The following is a 10,977-nucleotide window of genomic DNA, read 5'->3' as shown; positions in this document are numbered from 1 at the left end:
CTAGGAAACATGCCTCCCAGGTGCCAGGCCTCTCTATTAAAGAGCAGTGCCAGGGAGAGGGGAGTGATGTATCTGTGGGCATATAAACCCAGGACCTCACACAAAGGAGGGTCAGAGCCATATATAGTACCAAGGGATTGAGAAACATATAATCTCTGGAATGATTAATGGATGATACTTGTGAAAAGACTAAAAAGTAAAACAGAGCTTATGAGGCAGTAAACATAATAAAATTGTAAAGGAAAGCAGGCAAAATTGTAATGTCCAGGATATTTACCTTTCCTTTACAGGATTTTGAAAATCCCTTCCAGAATCCTTTTCCCAATATCTTCCATTCATGGATTCATTCAAGAAATATTCATTGAGATAGTATAGTCTAAGAATTGGGCAGATGGCATCATATGCACTGTTCGTACTTATATTATTAATAGAAAGAATGTTTATTTTTTTCTACAGTGTTTTTCTCCTAAACATTCTTCTTGCAAATTCAGATCCTTACAGGTGTGGTCAATTGTTCCTGACCTAAGAAAGTTCCCCAAACCCCTATAAGCCCAGTTAAGAACTTCCTTCCTCTCCAATTAAGTTACTAAATTGTATATATGGTAACACTTGTCAGAGGACATTGCAATTATTGCTCTTCTCTTCATTCTCCAATTAAACCATGAATATTTTGATGGAAAAGTCTATACAATGGCTTGACATTTGTCAATACTTATTGTACAAAAGTGATTATATATTTATACATACAATATTCTAACATATTTATCCTAATTTTAGAAAACAATATAAACAATATGCACTGCCCATTACCCATGAACTGCTCAACTTTAAACAATCTCTATGCTTTTGGAGCAATTATACAAACTGCCAAGAAACATCTGAAAGTGTTTTTATTTCAATTTATTTTGTTTTGTTATATTGAATTATTTTGTAGAGACAAAGTCTTTCCCTGTGGCCCAGGCTGAAGCGCAGTGTGTGATCACAGCTCAGTACATTGAACACCTGGATAAATAGAACAGCAGATGTGTGTCATCATGCCCAATTTAATTAGTTAATTATATTTTAGACATAGATCTTGCTATGTAGCCTGTGCAGGACTCGAATTCTGGGCTTGAAGCCATCCCCCCATTCTCAGCCTCCCAAAGAGCTACGATTCCAGGCATGAACCACCAGAACTCAAAGTGGAAATTTTAGATTTTAGAATATTGCAATATGTTAGACTTAATTTCTCCTTTAAATTTTGCATTAGCAGTGGCACTTGAGAATAATTATTTCTTAGGGTGAGAGTGTGATTTCTCATATTTGGTCACCAAATTTTGAAATTGTTATTCTGTTTACTTAAATCCTAATAACTGGTAGATAACTCAGCTGAAACTCAAGTACATGGGTATTTTTGTGTTGAGGTTATGAAGACAAATGTAGAGAGATATTAAGAACCAAAGACATTTATTTTTATATATGCTACAGCTTTATCCTTGCAGGTGATGCATCATATATATCATGGATAGTTTTTTTAAAATATCCTGAAATAGGCTGGGCACGGTGGCTCAAGCCTGTAATCCCAGTACTGTGGGAGGCTGAGGTGGGGGGATCACAAATTCAGGAGATCGAGACCATACTGGCTAACATGGTGAAAACCTATCTCTACTAAAAATACAAAAAAATAGCCGGGCATGGCGGTGAGCATCTGTAGTACCAGCTGCTGGGGGGCTGAGGCAGGAGAATGGGGTGAACCCAGGAGGCAGAGCTTGCAGAGAGCCAAGATGGCGCCACTGAACTCCAGCCTGGGCGACAGAGCGATACTCTGTCTCAAAAAAAAAAAAAAAAAAAATCGTGAAATACATACTTTAGTAACCAATTCAGCACTTGCAATTTCCCAACTTTGTTTTCATCACGAGTTAATGATGTATTGCAGTTCTAGTAAGTAAATGAATGTTTGAATTGCTGTGAGTTATTTTAGTCATTGCTCAGCTAAGTTATCAGAGATCTTTACTTGTACAATATCATAAATGCTGGACATTAAAAATTAATCAATAGGATTTATGTAACTAAAAGCTGCCACCTAATGTGACATTTTTCAGTAAAATGACAGCAGTAATTATGCCGAAAAATAGTCATTCCCATAGTTGAGCCATTATAGCAATTTCCACCGAAGATTTCACAGTCAGAGTCCAGATCTGGGCAACAGTGATTACCATAATGGTTATTAATGAGAAAATAGTTTGATACATCTATCTGTGTTTAGATATCAGTGCCTTTAAGGGACGGGTTTGGCATATTAATAAGAAAGGGTGCATTGGACTGGATACTAAGAAACATATTGAATTGCTTTTCTTGTCCTCCATGACATGAAAGGTCAATCAGAGACATAGAAACAATGGAACATTTCACAACATGCCCTGGCATTTCATTGCACTTTTATTTTTTTAACCATGTACAAAGTTCATTAAATATGCAAAGGTAGGACAGTTATCAGACAAAAGTGTTTGGAGTCAGAGGTGATAGTCTTTTGTGGAGGGCACCCTGAATGATGAATTAGAGTGAGAATCAATTTTCAACTGCCAACAGGGGACAAAAAGAATGAAGCTATCAGCAGTTAACATTATTGGATGAATTGAAATGAATGTTTACAGAGATTTTGTTGGCTTTACATCAAACTGAGTATAGTACTTAAAATTGAGTATTTGATAAAAATTAACTGTCATCAAATTTCCCATATGTAAAATTGAGGATTAATTGTGGGGTGGGGGGAGCATTAGGTATATCTCCTAATGCTAAATGACGAGTTAATGGGTGCAGCACACCAACATAGCACATGGATACATATGTAACAAACCTGCACATTGTGCACATGTACCCTAAAACCTGAAGTATAATAATAAAAAAAAAGGATGACACAACCCTAACATGATGGGTATCTCATATAAATTTATATATATACTTTCAGTGTTCAAATATTTGTATATATCAAAATATATCTAAATCCATTCATGAACAGTTATAAATTTAGAAATTATTCTCCCATTTTACCATTTTACCGTTCCCTTTCCTAGAATTTTGTCACAAACCTAATTTTTCCATCTTTTTCATCTGTTTGAAGCCTGCTCTCTGGAGGCATGTAATGTATGGATACAGTACAGCTGTGAGATATCACAGGGTTTATATCAGAGAAAATAATAACACTGGTGTTATAAAAGATTCATTGTGAGGAGAAAGTTACTTCATATGACTGCATATCCAAAAGTATTACTTCCAATACAATTTTTTTTTATGTTTTTTAATATATTAATCTCAAAGTTTTCGAGTAGAATAATTTTTGGTAATAATAAGAATAAAAATTTAAGCGTTCTCTATGGTTTTTGCAAAATTAATAGCCTAAAAGGAATTTTTTGACACAAAGAATTTCCTTATGTCATTTAATTATTGTACTTTCACTTTATTACTTGCCTGCATGTCATAAGTGATAGAAATTAAAATATTTTTATTTACACATATACAAAGCATGGATTATTGTTTATGTTTTCTCGAGAGAAAGTCACCAATTATTTTATCTATAGGAAAATTTTGATAAGAACAAAGTTCTTAACTTTCTTTTCTTTTGAAGTTTCATATTTCAGTCTAGGTATGAGATGGAACTGACTGTGATCATTGTTTTTATTTCACTATGACTACTGAGTTTCTGATATAGTGTTACTAATGTGTACATGTAAAAGCTTTCTTTCTTTCTTCTTCTTCTCCCTTTGGACCTGTACAAGTGATTTCTGCAGCAATGTGTACCGTTATCTGAAATAAGGTTGCTGAAAGATACAATAAATGGAATTCTTTATTTCTGTGAATATTTAGGAACAGACAAGTAAAACTGAAAGATAATTATGATATGAATTTAAGTCCACAGTTTCTCACAGAAGTACAAGTGTGAAAATATATTTAAAAATACATGCCTCATCCAAAACATGAGGTAGAAAAATGAAATATTTAATTTGACATAAAGAAGATTTCAAAAGTTATGATTATTTCTGGTGAGAGCAAATAGCACTAAAAATCCTATTTTCCCTGTTTTAATACATGAAACTCTTACTGTATCTTCAGGCTTTAAGAAGAGTTAACTCTAACTTAAGCAACAAATTTACGGCCATTTGTAACAGTGGGTGCATAATCTTTGAATTTCTCTAAGAATCTTTTGAGAGAAATGTAATCTAATCTAGCTCTATAAGCACTTAAATTAATATATTAAACTATTATTACTGTAGTCTTGTGATTTCATTTTCCTTCTCTTTTAGATTTTTTCTTTTTTTTTTTTTTTTTGAGATGGAATCTCACTCTGTCACCCATGCTGGAGTGCAGTGGTGTGGTCCCGGCTCACTGCAAACTCTGCCTCCTGGGTTCAGGCTGTTCTCCTGCCTCAGCCTCTGGAGCAGCTGGGACTACAGGCGCCCGCCACCATGCCTGGCTAATTTTTTGTATTTTTAGTAGAGACGCAGTTTCACCATGTTAGCCAGGATGGTCTTGAACTCCTGACCTCGTAATCTCCCCGCTTCAGCCTCCCAAAATGCTGAGATTACAGGCGTGAGCCACCGCACACGGCTTTTTTGGTTTTTACATATTCTCTTTAAAATTCAAAAGCCCCTAGGAAGTATATGATTAATAATAATGACTGAAACAGTTGAAAAATAAAAACTGAGCAGCAGACACATTTCAATATTTCCCTTATGAGAATGCTATACTAACCACTTGATATACACGGAATAAATCACCGTAAGAAAATAACATTTGTTTAGCATTTGACAGTTTATACAGTAACAGCAAATATTCTCGTTTGACTTTCAAAATGATATATATGTATATGATTAAATTTCTCTCTGTCTCCCAGGCTGGAGTGCAGTGGTGTGATCTCAGCTCACTGCAAGCTCAGCCTCCCGGGTTCATGCCATTCTCCTGCCTCAGCCTCCTTAGTAGCTGGAACTACAGGTACCTGCCACCATTCCCAGCTAATGTTTTGTGTTTTTAGTAGAGATGGGGTTTCACTGTGTTAGGATGGGTAGCCTCAATCTCCTGATCTCGTTGTGATCTGCCTGGCTTGGCCTCCCAAAGTGCTTAAAAAGAATTTTTAAACTTGTGTTTCATAAATAAGAAAATGTGACTTGGTAATACAAATCAGAGCTGTTCCACTTCCTTAAGAACATGTCAACCAATAAAGCAGAGTCAGGAGTTTTCTTCTGGAGGGCTGAAGAAGGTAAAGTTTTTTAAAATTATGAGTCTTTTTTTTTAACTTTTCATCGTTTATTAATGTTTTGTTTATCAAAATCATTGCTCTTATTTCCAGTTATATTTCCTGTATTTGCCTATAACAGCTGTTCTCACACTTATTATTTCTCATTTCTCTCTGTGCCTCTAACAACTGCAAACTCAGAAGAGCAAGGACCATGTTTTTGTGAGCTTCTTGCAGACTGCCAGGCTTACTGGGACATTTAGAAACTATCTACTGAATGTTTGTGACATTTTTTTGTAAGTTACATTCTAGGCCACATGACACTAATTGGTATTTCGGCTTGGAGAGAAATATTTCCTTTTAAGTGTTTTTGTTCTTTTATTGTTATATTTTAAGTTCTAGGGTGCATGTGCACAGCGTGCAGGTTTGTTATATAGGGATACATGTGCCATGTTAACAATTCAACTTTGTGCTGTGCATGAAGGGTATTTGGAGCCAAGATTCTCCAAGTGCTGTGCTTGGCTCCTTGTGCCTACCACCTGCTGTCGGGGCTCCCACAAGCAAGCTGGCCTCCTATCTGCAGGAATCTGGCCTCAGTTCCCACCTTGTTACCCATCCCCTGCCTCCTGGCTGACCCCATGCACCTCCCTCCTGGGTTCTCCCCCCACCCATCCCGCATACCCCCCCAAGCCTGACACCCAACCCCTGCTGCCAGCCATCCAAAATGGGCAGCTGCAAGGATACGGCTCTGGCCCAGAAGCTGCAGATGCCCAGTGGCCTAGGGCATTCAAGGAGCCTAGCTCCAAGTGAAGGACCTCCAGCGAGTCCATTGACGGCCCGGGTGTGCTGGGTCCAGGGCCAGGCTGTGCCCACTGGCCCTCCTGCTACCACTCCATGTTGGTCTTCTCCTCAACCAGCACGTCCACTTCAGCCATTATGTTTTCCATCAGCACTGCCTCCTCTTCCAAGGCCGCCTCCTTGCTGGGTGCTCTGGCTGTTCTCTCCACCACAACTTCTAGCCTGAACATGGTGCCCTCCTGGGTGCTCCCACAGACCCTGACCTGTGTAGCCCAGTCCATCCCCAGCACCCTTAGGCTCTGGGGGCCACTCCCCAGGATGCCTGCTTCCTGAAATGCCTGCATGCCTCCCGTGTTGAGAACACAGTCTCACACCTACATGGACCCAGGTTTCCTGAAGAGCATGGCCAGGCCTGTAGATTGTTGCACTCACCCTGGGGATCAGCTCCCCAGCAGGGTCAACTGTACACAGGAGCTCAGGAGCCAGAGGCCAAGGCCCTGGGCTTGCAGAGCCTTGCTAGCAGGCACCACAGCCACTGCTGCATGTGCAGGAGCCTCTGCGTTGGCAAGGCAGTGCACAACAGTGAGCAGGCACACCGTCGATGGCTAACTGTGGCAGCTGACCTCCACTGTCCCAAGGGCATAGGACCAGAGGCCATTTGGAATGCTCCTAGTAGTACAGCATACTCAGGGAGGAAGCATGGTAGTCGGAGCCTGTATTTGCCTAGACCAGTGAGAGTGCATGCCAGGTTTCTGGCATCTGGAGCAGACGAATTCCACCTCAGCACAATCAAGCAACTTTCCTCTCACGCGCCAGCCCTGACCCACTTCCCCCAGGCCACCCCCACCTCCCTGGCCCCAGCAGCCAGACAGAGAGTTCTCTTGTGGATCTGCAATATTCCGTATCACCTACCTGGCCTGCCTAATGAAGTGAGATGTTTCATGTGTTGCCCCTGGGTCAATGACTTGCCACTTTCCAGATGTCAGTTAGGGCACAGGACTTCCATGCCCACAGTACCAAAAGTCATGCAACCTGCATGTGCCTGGATGCAGGGCTACCTGGCACAAGCTCCAAGAGCTTCTCAGAGAAGGCTTACCATGGGAGGCTGGGGCCAGCATGGGTCCCTGTAGCGTAGGTTGGGCAGCACAGGCAGTGGTCTGTGGGAGTTCCAGAGGAGGGCACCTTCTTCAGGATGGAGGCTCTGCAGGAGGAGGCAGCAGGGGTGCAGAGTTGGGAGGCAGCCTTCAGGGAGGAGGCAGCCTTCAGGGAGGAGGCAGTGCTGGTGTTCCATGACATAATGGCAGAGGTGGAGGTGGTGGCCCAGGAGGAGGCCAACGTGGAGCGGCAGGAGGAGGACCAGCGGGCACAGCCTGGCCCTGGGCCCATGACCCCAGAGTCCACACTGGAGGAGCTGCTGGTTGTTCGGGTGGAGCTAGAGCTGGTTAATACCCGAGCCCGGAAGGCCTTCTCTCAGTAGAGGGAAAAGATGGATTGGAGGCGCCAGCCCCACCTGGACCACAGAGGCGCAATCATCCAGAGCATCCCTGGTTTCTGAGACAATGTATCCTTTTCAGTGTTTCTTCTGACTTTCCATTTGAGACGTGCTCTTGGGGAAGTTTAAGTAACTTATGGGCAGCTCAGCATCAATGTGACTATTTGGGGGAACAACGGTGAATTGCCTCGGACAAATGTGGCTGTAGGAAGCCTGAGCAGGCACGGGTACTATCTTCCTGCATGTGGCAGAGAAACCCTTCATGATGTTGAGCAGCAGATGTTTGGGGCACCTTTTTGAAAAGCAGAAGCAAGTTCTCACCACAACAGGTTTTTGTGTGAATTAAGCTTTGTTAAGGAAGTGTGATTGCTCCCCCTTGCCAGTCCAATCTGGGACTGAGCGTCTTCTGGTATAAGCAGATTCTGCCACTCCTCAGACACCAGCAACTCTGCACATCACGCCTCCCCATGTCAGTGCAGTCAGCCTCAGAATTATACCTGCTCTGCGAACCCAAGAGGCCTTAGTTTAGTGGGAGGGGGAGGTGAAAGGAGGTCATACGTGGATGCAGATCTGAGAAATCCCGTACCCCAGCCTCTGGGTGCTCTTAGGCCTTCTTCCCTGTTGCTCGTAGCTTTTCCTTCCATGGCATGTAAAGGCTCTTTGACCTAAATCAGATTGCAAACCACCCCCAGGTGTCAGCCCTGATCGCTGAGCAAGATGAAGACATGCTGAGCTACATGATCAACTTGGAGGTGAGGCCAGGAAGACTGAGGCTAGAGGGTTTAGCGGGGGAGGGTAAGGGAAATAATTCATTCCTGTAAGCAACAGTGGGCACCTCACCCAAAAAGGTATTTAAGCTTTCTGCACCTTGTCCTGACAGGTGGAAGAAGTGAAGCATCCCGTTCATCTCGGCAAGATCATGTTGTTCTTTCAGAGTAACCCCTACTTCCAGAATAAAGTGATTACCAAGGAATACCTTGTGAACGTCACAGGTGACAGGTGGCTCCTAGGATGGGTAGAGGAAAGAAGATGGTGGGTGGATCATTGCCAACGTGATCCAGCCCGCTTTACAGAAAATCCTCTCTCTGTAGTGTACAGGACTTCTCATTCCATTCCAATTCAGTGGTATCAGGATTACAAAGTTGAGGCCTATCACCGCAAAAACCACAACAGCAGCCTTAACTTCTCCTTCAACTGATTTTCTGACCACAACTTCACAGGATCTAATAGGATTGCTGAGGTGGGTCCTCACCGGGAAACATCAGGATTGACCCTGGTGTGTTCCCAGCTGCTTGGGTCACCAGTTTGAGCCCTGATGAGGCCTTTCCGCATTGATTCCCCTGATAGATCCTATGTAAGGACCTGTGGTGCAATCCCCTGCAATACTACATAAGTATGAAGCCACCTGAAGAGGAAACAGAGAATTCAGGTGAGCCATTCAGTTGGAACTGGAGCTCTTTGATGCCCAGGATGAAGGGTTTGAGACACCTCCCTATTCAGGGGGGCTGGATGCTCATTTCAGAAATGTAGAAATTGAGGCTCCTTTCATACATGTAGAAATTCCTTGAAAGGAAGACACAGAGTGACAGAATCTAGGACATTCAGGGCATTGGACTGAAAAAGGCACATTAGAGACTGCACTGCAAAGCAGATTATAGCTGTGGAGTCTTAAGCCCAGGGAAGCATAATGCATGTCCAGACTCACTGAGAAGTAAAGCTGAATCATTAACTTCGATTCATGGCACTTGATTCCATGGCTGTCTGAAGGGGTGGCCTGCCCCTCCACACCTGTGTGTATTTTTCATCAGGTGGGACAAGAGACTGAGAAAAGAAATAAGACACAGGGACAAAGTATAGAGAGAGAACAGTGGGGCCCAAGAGACTGGCACTGATTATATGGAGGACCTGCACCGGCCCCAGTCTCTGAGATTTCTCAGTATTTATTGATTATTATTTTTACTATCTCAGCAAGGGGAATGTGGCAGGAGAACAGGGTGATAGTGGGGAGAAGATCAGCAAGCAAACATGTGAGCAAAGGAATCTATGTCACAAATAAAATCAAAGGAAGGTACTATGCCTGGATATGCACGTAGGTCAGATTTATGCTTCTCTCCACCTAAACATCTCAGTGTAATAAAGAATAACAGAGCAGCATTGCCATCAGCATATCCCACCCCCAGCCACAGGGCAGTTTGTTTGTTTTTTTTTTTTTTTTTGTATCTCAGAATATAAATAATGTACAATCAGGTTTTATACCTAGATATTCTGTTCTCAGGGTCATGTTGGAGACAGAGGCCTGCCTCTTATCTCAACTGCAGGAGGCCTACCTCTTTTACTAATCCTCCTCAGTACAGACCTTTCATGGATATTGGGCTAGGGGATGCTCACGTCTTTCCCATCCCACGAGGCCATATCTCAGGCTGTCTTAGTGGGGAGAAACCTTGGACAATACCTGGCTTTCCTGGGCATTGGTCCCTGTGGCTTTTTGCAGTGCATTGTGCCCCCTAGTGAATCAAGAATGGAGGATGGTGATGACTTTTACCAATCATACTGCCTGCAAACATGCTGTAAACAAGGCACATCCTGCACAGCCCTTGATCCCTTAAACCTTGATTCCATACAACACATGATCCTGTCAGCACAAGTTGAGGCTGAAGTTACAGATTAACAGCATTTCAAGGCAAAACAATTGTTCAGGGTACAGATCAAAATGGAGTTTCTTATGTCTTCCTTTTCTACATACACACAGTAACAGTCTGATCTCCCTTTCTTTTCCCTACATATCCCCCTTTTCTTTTTGACAAAACTGACATCGTCATTATGGTCTGTTCTTGTTGGTTGCTGTCTCTTCAGAGCTGTTGGATACACCTGCAGACTAAAAACAGAAAAAACAGGCATACAAGGATTAATATGAAATTTACAATAGTGGAACTTCCAATAGTTTTTAACCAAGTGACAGGGGTGAGATTTGTGAAGCCATCAGGAGTTTTCATGACTGAATCAGTTACCAAATTTAAATGGGCTTTTGATGCCTCAAAATTTTGTTCTTTTAATTTTGAAATATCTAAAGTAAGATTATCTTCTATTCTTTGTAGATGGTGTCTAACCATGCCCCAGTGATGCTCAGACTCATTATAGGCTCAGTGCGTAATACAAAATCTGATGTATTCCAGTCACACTGTAACTGAAAAAGATATGCCAAGCTCATGAGCCTATCTTCCATCCAAATGACAGTTTGTCTAAGATCATTAATTTGGTTTGCCAATTTTTTATTTATTTGGGTCTCAGAATTCCACAAATTTCAGGAATTCTTTTGCCAATTATTTACATCTTCTGCAGTTTGAACAAAGCAATTCCAGCAGCTGCAGCAGTAGCTGTAACTGCAGTAAGGCCCATAGTCATTGTAATCAAAGTAAAAATGAATCATTTGGATCTAATTTGAACTCCTTTTAATACTTCTGTTAAAATATAGACAGAT

At 42.1% G+C, this 10,977-nt stretch overlaps 1 pseudogene; it reads left to right on the top strand.

The window, feature by feature from the left end:
* The first annotated feature begins 7,144 nt into the window (after positions 1-7,144).
* On the top strand, positions 7,145-8,892 carry LOC116811467 (testis-specific Y-encoded protein 3-like; annotated as a pseudogene).
* Positions 8,893-10,977: the final 2,085 nt, after the last annotated feature.

Source organism: Hylobates moloch, unplaced genomic scaffold (genome assembly GCF_009828535.3).
Source record: "Hylobates moloch isolate HMO894 unplaced genomic scaffold, HMol_V3 SCAFFOLD_25, whole genome shotgun sequence".
NCBI lineage: Eukaryota > Metazoa > Chordata > Mammalia > Primates > Hylobatidae > Hylobates > Hylobates moloch.
Note: the sequence above shows the minus strand (reverse complement) of the source record. Positions and strands in the feature narration are given on the sequence as shown.